Raw genomic sequence first — 17,806 nt, forward strand, 5'->3', positions numbered from 1 at the left:
CACATGTTCAAATGGAAGTACATGCACGACCCATTTTCATATTGTCATATTACCGACTTTTATGAATCATGAACCATTGTGTTCATGTTACTTTCTATCATATGAACACAAGTGTTATTTTTTAAGCTTGATACCAAATCTTTATATTTGTGTAAGTGTTTGCACCCGGTGTTCATAACGTTGGTGTTATGTGTTCATATATTTTATACGATATGAACAAGGGGTGAACACGATATGAACAAGGGGTGAACAACCACATAAGACCAGAAACATATATGAACAAAGGGTGAACCTTAAACAGTGTGGATGCAATGCATGTATAAAACTCCAATTGACAAAGGATCGCTTCTGAATGTGTTTATAATGAAGAAACTATTGTTCAGAAGCTGTTTATATGTGTTCATACCTGTTTTATTTATTTATTTCCTTTCGTATAGCAATTATTGTTATTATGTTCTTATTGTGTTCATAAATGGTATGCAATCCAAGTTCATATATATGTCAAAATTTTGTTCGTATTTAATACAATGATTCATATATATGTAGTTGTGTTCATATGGTTCTTACATTAACAAAAATAAATTAACAAAAAAATCATAGAATTTTTTGATTTTGTAACTCCCAATTAAATGATATGGGAGTTACATAATTTTTTTTACCTAAATAATCTTTTCAACTTTGTTCACTTATCTTTATGAAATTTTAAATTTAACAAAATAAGTTTTTTATCATGATTAATCACAACCGTTTATTGAAAGATTGAATGGCCAATATCGGTTAACAAAGTTAACACAAAAACTTTGGTTAACATTTGAACTTGACCCTATATAATATATATATATATATATATATATATATATATTATATAGGCACGTTCAAATGAAAACCATGCAATTCTTAGAAACCGTGTAAACTTATTTCGATCAATAGGAAAATTCTATTTTTTCTAATTAAATTTAATCATTAAGGGTATATTGGTCATTTGCATTATTTTCTATTAAATATGAAAGTTATAATGAATCTTAATTAAGACAACATAATAATGGAAATTTTATAAATGGTAACATTTAAATATTTAATTAAATTATAATATTAAAAATTAGATTTTGTTATATTTTGTCTCGATTTATTATTGCCAAAATTCATGAAAATCGTAAGTTATTAGAGTAATAAATCAATGAAATCAGTAGTTGAATAAAAAAATATTCATGAAACCGGTTTCATACATGGTGAAATTGGTGCATGGAGTAAGTGAAAATGATTATTGAATGGGTGCATGATGAAACCGGTTTCATACATGGTGAAATTGGTGCATGGAGTAAGTGAAAGTGATTATTGAATGAGTGCATGATGAAACCGGTTTCATACATGGTGAAATTGATGCATGAAATAAGTGAAAATGACTATTGAATGGGTGCATGATGAAACCGGCTTCATACATGGTGAAATTGGTATATAGAATAAGTGAATGATTATGAAATGAGCGCATGAGGAAATAGGTGCATGATGATATGGATGCGTGAAGGAAACCATTTCAAAAAAGATAAGAAAAGCCTGTATAATTAGCGAAAAGTGAAACAATTTCATTATCAATAGCACGAAATAAAAAATGAGTCATCAAACCATGCTGACCGATGAAATGGGTGATTGAAGAAAGTGAAACCATTTCATCGTTTCTAAGAAAATTTTGTGTAATTAGTGAACAATGAAACAATTTTATTATCAAAATGAAACGGATCTATCTACCAATAACATGAAAATGACAAATATCTCATCTAGCATTACGTTGATTTGTATATTGATGAAACTGTGAAACCATTTCGTTCATGAAATGTAGTAGTAAATTTTTTTTATTATTATTATTCAAAAGGTTTCATTATGTTAAATTGATTATAGTGTGTTTTATTTTTATTGTTGATCTATTTTAATGATGGATGTAATTTTATTTATAATATTTGAACATAAAATTAATATATTATTTAAAAATGATTTTGTTTCATAAATATTACGATATACATGATATGGTTGTCATTAATAAAACCACTAACAAAGTTACCATTTTGCCCTTATAAGGATCATAAAATTTATTATTTTTAATTTCCTAGTATAACATAAACTAATCTTGACCATTGATCAAAAAAATGGATAGATAAGATTGGTTTATATGGTTTACACAAATGAGAACGGTTTTCATTTGATCGCTTATCTGTCTATATATATATATATATATATATATATATATATATATATATATATGAGAGTTTAAGAGAGAACTGAAATTTTTAGAAGTTAAGGAGAGATCTTAACTATTAGATAAGATTTTTCAATGTCAAGATCTTAAAAGAAAATTATATAAATACAGGAAAAAATGTCACTAATTTTAAAAAAACTAAAAAAGTGGAGTGAGTATTTTAAAGCTTTTGTATAATTAAACCCACTCATCAACTCTTTGCTAAAAAAAACTAACCACTTTTTTAAATAAAATTAGATTATCCGTTTTCTTTTGAAGTTAAATTATATAAAATATAATCAATGATAATTTAATTCAAGTATTTATATGTGAATCTTAAACTAATTCAGAATCTTAGTTATTAGTGTTAAATTGATTCACGTACGAGTTATGAACAAAATTCACATGTGAACCTATATTAGGATTCACATGTTCACATGTGAACTGATAACTCTCATTTTAAGTGTTATATAGACTTTGTTAGAGTGTCTTTTTATTCCCTTTTAGTGTGTGTTTTCCCTCTATGTATTCATGTCCCCCCCCCCCCCCCCTTCATTTGGAGTTCTTGAGGATAAAAGTTTATATTTTGATTAGTGTATGTGTCATTTTTGGAGCCGGTGCATCAACAGTGACAAGCTGTAGCTGCAAGAAATCCTTATTGAAGATTTATTGTCAAATATGTAAAAAATAATGCAGAATCCAACCTTGGTCATACCTGAAGCTTTCATAGACGTGAATAGAAAGAGGACAATGAAGATAAGACAAGCTTGGAGAAAAAGACACCAATGATTTATCACTTTCTTCCATCTCAAGTCTCTTTCATGCTCTCTCTCTCTTCCTTGCCTATGTAAAGAGGGCTAAAGCAATTCATTTTGAACATCACATGCATCATACACATGTTCTTGTATTTTCTCTTTAATTAGTTTAATTTCCTGCAATTTACTTTATGTTCACCACTGTAGGTTCTTAGCACAGTGGCAAGTTTACGTTTAATGCAACCCTTGTTCGAGTATTTTTGTTCTTGTATCATGTTTTTACTTATAAGCAGTAGCTACACCACCCCTAGGTGTGGGTGTAAGCCAAACCCGAGAGGTCAAAATGTAGCACTTGGGTGTTACCACTTTTTGCTAACTCTTCTGTTTGGTTACTCGAGTTGAAACTTTTACTCAATGCGGAAAAGTTAATCACTTGTAAGTGTTAATATTAGATCTATGAACCAGAGATGAGCAGATCCAAAATACAACTTGAATGATGCAAGGAGGTTTGAGAAAATCTTCAATAATAGAGATATGGGTTATTGCGTAACCGAACTAAGGTTTAGATGTTGGTCGAGTTGGTATGTCATAATGATATGTGCATCTCTTTATACTGATGGAACTAAGGGAGCGTTTGGTTCACAAAATGATTTATGAAGAAATGTAATCTGTCAAATAAATTGGAATTTAGAAGGAATTATAATGGAATGTTGTCAGATTTGACCAAATGTTTGGTTGGCAGGAATAGAATTTAATTTGTCTAATGAATTGGAATCTGCTTGTTTGGTTTGCAACAAAATTAGAATGGAATGATGGAAAAGACAAAAATACCCTTTCCATCGGTGGAGTCCGCAAGAACAGGTTCAGGTTTCTTAAACAAATGTGGATGTAATTTTATCACTGCATTGCAAACTCTCCTAAAAACTCTACTAATGGTTTCTCCCAACGACGAAAACAACATGCCATTACTCAATTCTTAACATTATGAGCAATAATGTGAAGAAAGATGACAACTTGTTCATCAATACCCATATTCCTACTTGCTTGCAATCCTCCTAAAGTTTCAAGCATATCATATAACTTACTAAAACACCTTCTATTCATCCTAAGATGTGATATGCAAATAGTATCACTCTCATAAGCATACCTATGTAATATTGAATGTCGATCCACATGTAACAAAGAATATTGAATACGTGGTTTATTAGTTTGGTAGTTGGCTATTAATTTGAAAATCATAGTGAAATACCAAATGATAGAAATCATATCTTCGTTCTAGAACAATCTAATAAGCCTACGTTTAGGTCTTGTTACTAAACTAAGTCAGGCCATTTCCTGTTCCAAAAACAAAAGTTATTAACAAACCGAGAAAATCCCTTTTGTGGAAGTCTTTTTCATTGTATGCATATATATACACGAACACATGTAGTCCTTTGCATTAAGAAGTAACAAATTGAGAAATCACATTTCTGCTAAGAATTATGTTTTTGTAAACAAGAAAATGGTAGTGGGTGCTGGTGCCTCTGCCTCCTACCATAAAATAGAAAGCAAACAGAAAATCTTAAACAGTAGCAAACAGTAGCAGAATTTGCATTTTTAAAAAATTAAAGCAAACAACTTTCAAATTGATACAACTTTCAATTGATGTGTATTTTGCAGAAAATTGAAGCAAACAACTTTCAAAATTGCAAACAGTAGCAGGTAGCAAACAGTAGCAGAAAATTGCATCTTTCAAACAGTAGCAGATATTTCTTGCCGTAGCAGGTAGCAAATAGTAGCAGAAATTGCATTCGGAAGCAATTTTCTGCCGTAGCAGGTAGCAAACTGTAGGAAGAAATTTCTTGCCGTGCCATAAGACTGAAAATTGCATTAAAGAAAGAAGTATCAGAAATCAATGAAAGAAGTAGCAGAAACCAGAAATAGGAAGCAGAAATCGAAGAAACAAGTAGCAGAAATCGAAGAAACAAGTAGCAGTTCGATCGATACCTGAAAGTAGTATTTGTCAAAAGCAGTTCATGCGATGATTTTGGTAGCAGTTCGACAAAAGAAGTAGCACAAATCAGAAAGATTCCGGTGAAATCGAAGCCTGAAAGCAAACAGAAATCGAAGGAAGCAAACAAAAATCAAAAGCAAAAAGAAATCAGAAACAAGTAGCACAAATCAGAAAGAAGCAAACAGAAATCGAAAGTAGTTCTATCGATACCTGAAAGCAGTTTGTGCGATGATTTTGATAGCAGTTCATGCGATTATTTTGGTAGCAGTTCAAAGTCTTTGATGAAAGCATCGATTCTTTTGTTTGAGCGAATGAGGGTATTTATGTCATTTAGACACTTTTCGATGGAATGGATTTCAATTAAATAAGATCTAGTAAAGAATGGTGAATTCCTTAAATTGGAAATCTTTGGAATTCAATTCCATTCCATGGGAAATCAAATGTTGGAATGGAATTTGGTCAACATAATTGACCATTCCAAATGCCCCCTAAGATCTTCGAGATCTACTTAGTATGATGGGTAAACCAAAAGTTAGCATTTGTGGAAACTTTATGAGAAAATCGGAATTGCATTCTATACGACGTAGCTTCGAGAGGAGAAAATCGAATGGGATTATTTTGTGATCAGTTTTATCAACCATTTAAGTTACTATTATACTCTCGTAGAAAACTTACACTCATACTCGGTTTTTATTAACTGTTATTTTCTTAAAGCATCAATATTCTACCAACAACAAATTATTTCTATGAACTCTAAACTTTGCATTGGAAGTTCGTAAAAATCTCTAATTATTAGTAGACTAGTCTCTGTACAAAACGATCTTCAGTACTTAGCTTTGTATTACTTGAAAAAGTAAACTCAATAGTGGTGTGCACTTGCACCATAACTGTGTCACGGTTTACTTGTGTTATTCTTGATATCATGAACCAATGAAACATCGATGTTTGTGTTCATATATGAGAGCCAATGAGATGAATTAATTGGTTTTTGGGTATGCATGCCTAGGTAGGCAGGGCAATATTTAGGCAAATGATATTAATTCCATTTGTAGATTGAAAATTGCCAATGATTTTTCAAAGTGGAAATTTGATATAAAAATCAATAATTATCAATATTCAAATATGTTATAAAAAAAATAAGAGGTAAATTAGGATATTTGATTTTTTTTCCATAATTATCTTATTTAATAAAAAAAGACTTGTAAATAAAAATTTTAAACTAATGATTGATATTACTTCTCTAATTCTTATAACTTCTGGATTTCTTATTAGAACCTAACATTGTGTGTATATATATATATATGTGTATATATATAATATGTATATACATATGTATATATATATGTATGTATATGTATATATATGTATATATATATGTATGTATATATATATATATATGTGTATATATATATGTATATATGTGTATATATATGTATATATATATATCTGTGTGTGTGTGTGTGTGAATATGTGTGTATAGACACATTCATCTCATCTTCATCCCAAATAGAGTTCCCCGCCCCCTGGCGTAACACAAAACACACACTGTTAGACCCCATAACTCATATTTGTAAAAGTAATGAAAAACAACAAGTGTGAGAGCAGAAGGCCGATGGAAGACTTCCAGGAAAAACGACTAAGTGTCCAATACAACCAGAAGGCCGATGAACGACCAGAGATGCGATGAACTGCGCATCTTCATAATCCCTCTGGTTACCAACACTTGGAGTCTTCCACAACAGTTCAATCAGAGGCACCCGATGAAGATGATATCTAGACTTGGTTGAACAACGCTCCATAGAAGACAGCTGGAGATGACTAATCGACAGTTGGATTCTCCAAAAGATTTACTTTGCTTTATTTACTTTCCATGTCTAGATAGATTTCCTTTCTATAAGAGATTTGCTAAATATCTTCCATAGATAGCAATCTCCTTAATTAGCTTTCTAGTATAAATAGGCATTAGCTCTCTTGTAATCGGTTACGGTTTTCACATAATCATTTGGAATAAAGTGAATCATTCGGCACTTAGTATATTCTTGAATATTCATCTTGTGTTCTTGAGTGCTCCTCATTTTATTCATTCACACGACATATTTAGGTTATTCATAACTTAAGTATTAGTGTTATTAAGAGATCTGAGATCAACAATTGGTGTCAGAGCCAAATCGATTAACTTCTACCAATTCGATCTTCCTGCAGTAGATTCAAATTTCTTGAACAATACTTTTTAATAAACTGCTTCATGTTCGACTGTAGTTTGGACCCAAAATTCATCGATTCATCATATGATTAAATGTTTTAATCAAATTCCTTTTAAGGGATTTGTTCTTGGATGAATACGAACCTATTTTGATCATAAAAATTTGGTTTATTTGATGGAGTTCCTTGGAGTCAGTCGAACTTTTGAACCTTGATTTTGTCAGATCTACGCGCAGGCGTTAAACAGGAGTTCATGGTGCTCACAGCCTAAGGCAATTGGCGTTTTGTTTGTCAAACCTATAGTTATCGCCCATATCTTGAGTATTTGTTCATCGTCTCTCCTTGTAAATCTGAATCTGTAAGAGCTTAAAGATTTATTTACCTACAATCACCAATCCTATATGAATATGGCGATATTCCTTCATGTTTTACCCTTAGAAGCATCAACAGCAATACTGTCAATTTTCTTTGAATTGACCTGTTGTTTCTTGAAGCCATAAAGCTTAATTTTAATTCTTCTCTCTAGTTCTCAATTCCAATGGTGTTTGCTTTGGTTATTCAAGTTATCTCCAATTGGATTAAGCTCTAAAGCTAAATTCCTACTAAACTTGTGGTTCAACGAAAGATTCTTTGTCATAAGACTGGTTGCACTGTTTTGTCAAGAAATTCACACATTTATCTATCCCTTAGTTGGATGAATTTGCTACTTTTGGGGTTGAGTAGCTATTCTGTGCTTCAAAGTATGTGCTGGGTTGTAGGCTGATTAAAGTTGCACTATGTGCAATCAGTGGTGCTGCATTCACATTGAATCTGATTTGGTCTAAGAGTTGAAAATGAAGATTAGAGAGCTACATTCAGGGGGAGCTTTATTCCATCCATACCAAGCACACTAAAACTTTATTGAAGAAAGCAGAGAGGAGAAAACCTGAAGGCTTCATGAGGATGCTTGCTTCATAAAACTTTGGGGGGAGATTGTTAGGACCACATTTGATCCTAATTATTCTAAAAGTTTTATCAAAGAAATCGGGGCCAAGGATGGAAGATCTGAAGATGCTGCTGTGCTAAAACGACTAAGTCTGGAAGAAGACCAGAGCCCCTATGAACGACCAGAGCCTCTGGTTGTATTGACCAGAGACTCTGGACTCTAATTCCTTTAGGACCAGAGCCCCTATGGACGACCAGAGCCCCTATGGACGACCAGAGCCCATATGGACGACCAGAGGTGCGATGAACGTCCATATGTGCGATGAACTGCGCATCTACATAACCCCTCTGGTTGGTCTATGCTCTAGATGACTATCTTCAGAATCTTGAAGGATGGTGCTGATCCCATTTTCGATAATGATTATTTCCTTATTTATCGGATTTAGTTACCTTATTTATAGGATTCAGTTATCATGTAAATATCGCCTATATAAGAAGTGATACAGGCATAAAATAGAAGTGAGATGAATGATCAACACTTTGTAACACACAGATTCAAACACATCATATGAGAGTCGATTAGGGTTTTTGAGAGAGTTTGTATTCAATAAAGAAAGCGGCGGCCAATTTCTATTCATCTTCTTCTACAAATCTCTCATTTTATATTCTTGTTAAATTGTTCTACTATCAGATATGGGTTTAATAATTGGTATCAGAGCCAATTGATTGTTCTTCAATCAAATCTATCACATTTAAAATCTCTCAATTCGTTTTTACCATCCATTTTCGGGTTCATACTCATCTTATCTAAAAAGCACATTTTCTCTCTTCAAAATCTTCAATGGCCAACTGGAATTCTGCATATAGTGTAGGTTCCCTCACCAAGCCTCCAACTCTTCAAAGAGAAGAGTATCCGCAATAGAAGATCGGGATGGTGAACTTTCTGGACGGGATGGACAGGAATCTTCTCAGATCTGTCATGGAGGGTCCCTACATTTCTCAGACTCTTGTTCCAAGAGTCCTAGGAACGAGCACAACAACAGAAGTTGTTGATTACTTCATGCCCAAGGACGAGAAGAATTGGGACGAGCATGACCTGGAACGTGTAGAGGCAGACAAAAAAGCCAAAAGATTGATCATAATGGCCATTCCCAATGAAATCTTTCAACACATTGATCAATCAATGTCGCCGAAACGACATCTCCAGGACGAGGGAAGAAAATAATGTTTTATTTCTTAAGAGTCTCGGTGATGAGTGGACTCAGCTGTTGATGTCCCTCCAAGCAAATCAGGACTTAGACAGCTGGTCACTTCATGATGTCTATGGAACACTTGCTGCACAAGAAAAGGACATTATGAAGAGAAAAGTGTCCATCGGTGGACCTCTTGCCCTTGCTGCAGAAGAAAAGAATATTTCATGGACCTCCACCAGAGACCACAGGAGGAAAAAGAAGGCATTCGTAGTAGAATCAGAATCTGAAGACGAGAAATCCGATTCTGATGATGATCTCAAGCCTTTGCCAAGTCTCTGGCCTTGATAACAAAACAGTTCCAGAAGAAGTTCGTTAAGAAGACATATGAAAGTAGAGACTCCAGAAGGGAGAAGTTCCAGCCCTCATATGATCAGAAGCCTATGAAGTTCCATCAGAGGGAAGAAAGAAGATAAGGAAAGGAAGAAAGAGAAGAGAAAAGAGAAGATAGAGAGGGAAGGAAAAATGATCTCTGCTGCTACAGATGCGGAAAGATAGGTCATTTCTCAAAAGAATGCAGAGGACGCTTGGTGAAGGATGTGAATTACTACAAAAATAAATATAAGTACAATCTGAAGAAGCGAAGCCTGATGGATGAAAAGGAAAATTGGGTGTCTGATTCTTCGTCTGATGAAGAAGATAAGGCACTCATTTGTCTCATAGCCACGTCCAATGCAGAATCCGCCTCTGACTCTGATGAACAGGTATGTAGGGGTGAGCACGGGTCGTATCGGGTCGGATCGGACTATAAACCGACAAACCCGATCGGGTATCGGATTATAATATAATTCCCCGTAATATACAGTTCGGGTTCGGGGGAAGTTCGGGTCCATGCCAATTCGGGTTCGGTCGGGTTTCGGGCGGGTTCGGGCCGATAAAATACCTTTGTTTCTCACATTATCATGGTTTTTTCTCTCTATTGTTTTCGCCAAAAATAAAGAGTGTGCGTGAGTATTTGTCGTGTATAAATATTTTATACTTCAAAAAAGAAGACATTTGTGGGTTTAATGCTTAAAAATGTATATTTTCTCATGAAAACCTTATGTCAAAATGGAAGACAAAAATTGACATACACCATGACAATTCAAAGGTCTCTAAAACTAGTAATAAAAGTTGAATAATTCGGGTTTCGGACGGGTTCGGGTTTTGGATCATGAGATCCTACCCGATCCTACTAACCCGATATAATTTTCGGATTTTGGACCTCGGGTTGGTTCGGTTCATAGATATCGGTTCGGATCGGGGGTTTTTGGTCGGGTTTTTCGGGTAATTCGGGTTGGATCGGTTTTGCACAGCCCTACAGGTATGTGACTCTTCCATCGATGAAACCAACTTTGCTCCATCAGAGCTAGAGTTAAGGGTTATGAGACTTTCAGAAGATTTTCTAAAGCTTAAAAAAAATTAAATTTTGAAACATCTGAAAGAATAAAAGAGAAAAAAAAAGTCAGTTTCTACAAGAGAGAGACTGATCTTCTAACCGAAAAAAAAGCTGAACTAGAAAAAGAAAAGACTCGCATCACATCTCTCAAAAAATCAGAGGAAGAAAAGCTTCTGGATCTGAACAAGAAAATAACTAGGGATTTACAAAAGAAGGTAAAGGCCCTAAAGGAATCCGAGGCAGAAAGGCTTAACTCAGTTGCTCTCAAAGACATCTTCCAAAAAGAAAGGGAGATTCTTCATTATAAGCTTCAAACCAATGAACTCCTGATGAAAAAATATAAGGATGCCCAAGACGTCTACGAAAAACTTAACGGTCAAAAGGATTATCAAGGGATTGGGTTCAATGATCTAGATTGTTTCATCGAATCAAAGAAATCCACCTTTTTATCCATTTTCAAACTTGGATGCATTCAAAAACCCGACTTTTTCCCAAAACCCAAAGCAAATTTCAAAAGGGTTAAAGTTAATGGAAAAATTGTTCTCTTGAGACAGGATTTTGAAAATGTGGTGTATGAGAACAACACAAGTAAGAATTTTGATGAAACAAATGATGCCTCCACACCAGAGACCGATGGAAACCTTATGGTTAAACCAGAGACTCTCGTTATCAATCCCACTACTTCATCAACAAGTGCTATTGATGAGAAAGAGAATCTTAGTAAGGAACCATCATCTGATGAATCGATAAACCATCCAAGTGATATTGGAGGTTCATCTAAGAAATCAAAAGCGATGGAACCCCCACCAGATCACTCTGAACCATAAACCTCTGAACCCATTTCTCCCACAAACATCCATGAGAATTTTGATTTCGAGAAATCCGCGAGAGACTTTCTTGATTCTGACTCTGAAGAAGAAATAGTCTGTGAATCACCAGAGATCATAGAGGATAAGAAACCTCAAGCCTTCAAGGCCCCAATGAAATCTGATGTTCCAGAACCTATGAAAGCTTTAGACAAAGGAAAAGGAAAAATGAGTAATGCCAAGTCTGCCAACGATACTTCACATGGCCCAAGCAATTCATCTAAATTCATTAAGTTTACTCGGAGAAAAACAAGTGGCCAGCCTCTGAACATTCTAACCAACACTTTTCTTCTCCTTCAGCTAAAGAAAAGAAGCCCATCCTCAGGAAAGAAGTAAAGCCCAAGCCTACCATTACGAATAAAAAACCTGGACTAGATAGGAAGTTTGTAAAAACAACCAATGCTAGGACAGAATTTTCATCCTTTTTTTTCACTTCCTCTTCATCGAATAAAAAGAAAGTTAAACATTCTTGTCCTAAAGTTCCTAACTGCCAATGTTTAGCTCTTTTACAAAACCTAAGGAATCACATGTTAACTCATCGCTGCATGTTTTCCAAACACGTCTATCGCTATAATGTTCAAACCGATGAAAACGTGAAAAAGCCCAAGCCTAAGGCTAAGGGAAATGCAAACAGACCCAAGCCTGCAAAGGCTAAGGGTAATGGAAATCAGCCCACTCCCAAGAGGGTTGATGAAAAGAAAAAGGTCGTATCCCCGACACAAATGAGGACCCATTATGAAATGGGTACCTAAAAACGCTTAACTTGTCTTGCAGGACCAGCATGTGCAATCATGGTATATGGATTCAGGTTGCTCCAAGCACATGACTGGTGATAAAAGTCAGCTGTCCTCCTTCATCGACAAATCTGGAGGCTCTGTCACTTTTGGAGACAATAGTAAGGGTACCATCAAGGGATACGACACACTCATCAAAGGCAACATCTTCATCAGCAAAGTGGCTTATGTTGAAGGTCTAAAGCATAACTTACTAAGCATAAGCCAGTTATGCGACAAGGGTCTTGAAGTCAGATTTCGCAAGGGTTTCTGCATCATCGAAACAAAGCCCGGACAAACCATCATCAAGGCAAAGAGAGAAGAGAATCTCTATCTTCTGGACTTCCATTCCTCTGTGGGACAAGACACCCTCTGCCTTGTATCCCATAAGAGCGATGAAAATTGGCTATGGCACCAGAAGTTCTCACATCTGAATTTTGATGTTCTAAGGAAGCTATCCAAACAAAAGCTGGTTAAGGGGATTCCTGATCTCAACTTTGAAAAAGATCATATATGCTCAGCCTGCGAAATGGGAAAGCTGAAACGGGCTTTACGTAGAACAAAGTCAGAAACCTCCTGCTCCAAGCCCTTTGACATGATCCACACCGACCTCTCTGGGCCTATCTCAACACAAAGCCTCTCTGGAAAGAAGTACATCTTGGTACTAGTTGATGAATACTCCAGATACACTTGGGTTGAGTTCGTAAAGAAGAAATCAGACGTTCCTGAACTCCTCATCGGGGTGATGAAAAGGCTCCAAGTCCTTCTACAATGCAAACTCATCAAAGTTAGAAGCGACAATGGAACTGAATTCAGAAATGCCAGAATCGATGAATATCTCATCAGTGAAGGTATTTCCCAAAACTTTTCAGCAGCCAAAACTCCACAACAAAATGGAGTAGTGGAGCGAAGGAACAGAACCTTGGTGGAAGCAGCAAGGACCATGCTTGCTTCATTGGAGTTACCCATCACCTTCTGGGCTGAAGCCATTTCCACTGCATGCTTCACCTAGAACCGATCAATCATCAACAAGAGGCACCAGAAGACTCCCTATGAGGTCATCAACCAAAGAAGACCAAATGTCAAATATTTCCATGTCTTTGGGTGCAAATGCTTTGTACTCAATGATAAGGAATATCTTGGCAAATTCAACAAGAAAGTTGATGAAGGGATCTTTCTGGGATATTCTCAAACTGCCAAGGCCTACAAAGTGTTCATCAAAAGGACAAAGATCGTTATCGAAAGCATTAATGTGTCCTTTGATGATTCTTCACCAATAACTTATGGACACAGCAGTTCATGACTCGGACTACAACAGAGAGCCTCTGATTCATCACTTGGAAAACCTAATGAATCAGAGTTAGCTCACTTATTTGAAGACATCTTCGAAGATGAAGTAGCCTCTAGACAAGCACATATTAAAGAACCTTCTTCCAAAGCCGATGAAGAACATGAAGTCTCCAATGCTGAAGGTACCACTCTCCCTGAAACTCATGTTACTTCACCTTTACTTCTTTTGTGTCTTCAGAACCAGAGCATCACTCTGGAGATGATCTCTTCGAGGGGGAGCAAGCAGTTCCATCGGTCGATGAAGAACTGCATCTTGTTGCTCTAGAACCCCAATCTTGCACCAAGTAGACAAAAGACCATCCACATCATCAAATCATTGGTAATCCATCATTCGGTGTCAAGACAAGATCAGGCACTGCAAATGAATGCCTCTTTGCCAACTTTCTGAGTATGATCAAACCAAAGAAGATTTCAGAGGCCCTACAAGACCCAAACTGGAAAGATGCCATGAAAGAAGAACTACTCCAGTTTGAAAGAAACAAAGTGTGGTTCCTTATGCCTCTACCCAAAGGGAAGACGGCTATAGGAACCAAACGGGTCTTCAGAAACAAGAAGGACGAAGATGGCATAGTAGTAAGGAACAAGGCCAGGCTTGTTGCCAAGGGCTACTGCCAAGAATAAGGGATTGATTACAATGAAACATTTGCTCCCGTCGCAACACTTGAAGCCATCAGAATATTCCTAGCCTATGCAGCACACAAAGGCTTCAAGGTTTATCAGATGGATGTCAAGTCTGCCTTCCTCAATGGTAAGCTTCAAGAAGAAGTATACGTGCAGCAGCCTCCTGGGTTTGAAAATCCGAAGCATCCAGATTAAGTCTACTTTTTGGACAACGCTCTCTATGGGCTGAAACAAGCACCCATGGCCTGGTACGATACACTCTCTACCTTTCTCATCGACAATGGATTCGAAAAATGTACCATCGATACAACTCTCTTTCTCAAGAAGCATAAAGGTGATATACTACTTGTGCAAATATATGTGGACGATATCATATTTGGTTCTACCAATGCAAAATTTTGCGAAAAATTCTCAGAGCTGATGAAAAGAAAATTTGAGATGAGTATGATTGGAGAACTTAGTTTCTTCCTTGGTCTTCAAATAAAACAAACTCCAGAAGGGATTTTCATCAACCCGTCCAAATATGCAACTGACCTTCTGAAGAAATACTCTCTCTCAAATTCATCATCGATGAGAACTCCAATGGCCACAGGAGCTAAGTTATTTGCTGATCCATCAGGAAAATCTGTGGATGTAACAACCTACAGAGACATAATTGGTTCACTCTTGTACCTAACCGCTAGTAGACCAGATATTATGTTTGCTACATGTCTTTGTGCAAGGTATCAAGCTAATCCTAAGGAATCTCATCTCTTTGCAGTCAAGAGGATCTTTAGATACCTCAAGGGAACCCTTTCATTGGGTCTTTGGTATCCTAAGAACTCTGCTTTGATCTTATTGCCTACACGATTGCAGATCATGCAGGTTGCAAGCTTAATAGAAAGAGTACGTCTGGAAGCTGCCAGCTCTTGAGGGACAAGCTGGTGAGTTGGACATCCAGAAAACAAAATTGTGTTTCAACCTCTACAGCAGAAGCAGAATATGTTGCTGCTGCTAGTTGTTGTTCATAAGTTCTCTGGATGAAGACCCAAGAGTGCCATAGCTATCTCTGCAAATCCTGTGCAGCATTCCAAGACGAAGCACATCGATGTAAGGTATCACTTCCTTAAAGATCTTGTCAAAAAAGGAACAATAGAGATGTACTTTGTTCCTACAGAGATTCAACTTGCTGACATTTTCACAAAAGCTCTTGATGAGAAAATATTTTTATTTCTTGTCAGCAAGATGGGTATGCTGAATTTCACCACTTACAGGGCTTTTGGTTATGCCTAAAAGTGATACATTATTATGGCCATGATCTCCAAGTACTCTAAACCAGATCCTCTGGTCCTAAAGACCAGAGCCTCTGGCTCTAAAGACCAGAGCCTCTGGCTAATTAGAAATACTTGTTTAAATTTTTGGCCAAATTTTTTTATCGCCTTTGGAACGAGAGCCCCTCTGGTTGTATAGACCAGAGCCTCTGGATTCCAATCCTTTGAGAACAGAGCCCCTCTAGTCCCAAACTTGGTCTCCCCTCATGCTTTCATACATTTTACTTTGTCATTTTCAACCATCACGCAATTAGAGTCTCTGGTTCCAAAGACAAGAGCTTCTGGTTTCCAAGTCCTTTGCGACCAGAGCCCCTCTGGTCCAAATTGGACTTCACAAGCATCTTATTATTGCATTCATTCATCATTTTTGCATCATCCTTTCAACCAGAGCCTCTGGTTCTATAAACCAGAGCTTCTGGATTCTAAGCATTTGGAACCAGAGCCCTCTGGTCCTAAAGGTCCATTATTTCCATCATTCGTTTCACCATCTAGCCATAATTTCATTCATGTTTGCCCATCATTCACAACCAGAGCCTCTGGTTGTATAGACCAGAGACTCTGGTCATCTCATTCACCCTCCTTATTGATTCTAGGGGGAGTTTTTACTCATTGCCAAACCCTGTGCATCATATGAGGGGGAGTTTGCACTATTCATTCATCATCAAGCATTCACATTGAGCCAAACCCATCGCTGGTTGTACATCCCATTCAACCAGAGACCCTCTGGTTCAAATTCTTGGTTCTTCCAAGTATGCATTTTACCACCCAGAGCCTCTGGTTCGTCTATCCAGAGCCTCTAGATCACAAAAATGTTATATTAATGATGTTTCATCCTCTGCACTCAACCAGAGACCTTCTAGTCGTTCATAAAGGGTATGTTTTTAACATCTAAGGGTTTCCAATGATCAACCAGAGCCTCTGGTTTGTCTATCCAGAGTCTTTTTTTTATAAAACCCAATATTTCATCGATAAATGAATTCATCATTTATAACCAGAGCCCTCTGGTCCCCCCACAAGATTGTCATGACCAACCAGAGCTCCTCTAGTTCTTTTGACAACTTGGTTTTCAAAACAAAACCCATCTTTCATTGAAAACTCTTTCATTACAATAAAGGTGGAATTTTTAAATAATAAATATGTTTTAAATCATTACTCTTAAGGTTTATCCTTTTAGAGTAATCATTTCAAAAATTTTCAAATACCCCAAAAGTCGTTTGCATCCCACACGCGCCTGACAATTTCAAAAAGGATGTTCCCCAAAAACCCTTCATTTCCCAAACGAAACCCCCCCATCTGACACGTGTCCACCTTTTTTATGATCATGTGCAGACTTACGGCCCACGATCGCCATCACGATCACCTTTTCACCAAACGTCTCTTACCATCATTACCCCTATTTTCACCATTAAAATATTATTTCCAAAAAACCCTCCCCTTCCAATTCCCCACCTATTTAAACCCGTCTTCTCCACCAAGTTCTTCTTTACACGCACATTTCTCTCTATAGAACTTAAGAACTTAAGAACTTAAGAACCTGCAACTTTCTCCTCTCCAACAATGGTGTCCTCCGCCTCCCACGAATCTCACAACAATGACAGTCACGTGCAGTCGACCGGCGCCGACAGCCGTGCCCTCATCTTCCTGCCGATCAAACCAAATAACCACGCCATCGATCTTCGCACAAACCTTTTCAAAGACAGGTTTGCAATAATGATCGAGTTTTTCCAGAACTGCGTTCTACAACCGGCACTCACCCTCTCTGACAACTGCGTACCGGTAAAATACGTTCAAAAGTACTGGCAGACCTGCGAGTTCCTCCCGGAGAATCGTGGGATCATGGGGGACATTGATGTCCCGAACGACATAGTTTGCTCGGTGAAAATTTCCCGTGCAAAAATCTCGAAGGTCCTGTTTATTCCAACTAAACAGGAGCTCGGGATCAAACAATACGCCGAGCCACCAACAAGTTCAGACGTCCTTCGCTCAATCAAATTGCTAGGTTACAACAGTGAACTCTACAACGATTTGGACTTCAAGAGGCAGTTCCTGCCTCCCATGTGGAATATGTTTTTCTCGATCCTCAATCGAGCCCTAACTTGCAAGCTCGGAAGCATGGATCTAGGAAACATAAACATTATGACCATCATGTACGGT

General features: G+C 36.8%; 1 long non-coding RNA gene across 1 annotated transcript; it reads right to left on the reverse strand.

Moving 5' to 3' along the window:
* Positions 1–4,502: 4,502 nt before the first annotated feature.
* On the reverse strand, positions 4,503–5,249 carry LOC112504809. Its single transcript, XR_003068268.1, has 3 exons — positions 5,189–5,249; positions 4,972–5,071; positions 4,503–4,842 (listed from the first exon to the last, which is right to left on the reverse strand). It is a non-coding gene; the product is annotated as an uncharacterized LOC112504809 (long non-coding RNA).
* Between the last annotated feature and the right edge of the window lie 12,557 nt (positions 5,250–17,806).

The sequence above is a fragment of the Cynara cardunculus genome, assembly GCF_001531365.2.
Source record: "Cynara cardunculus var. scolymus isolate 2C chromosome LG 2, CcrdV1, whole genome shotgun sequence".
In the NCBI taxonomy this organism is placed as follows: Eukaryota; Viridiplantae; Streptophyta; class Magnoliopsida; order Asterales; family Asteraceae; genus Cynara; species Cynara cardunculus.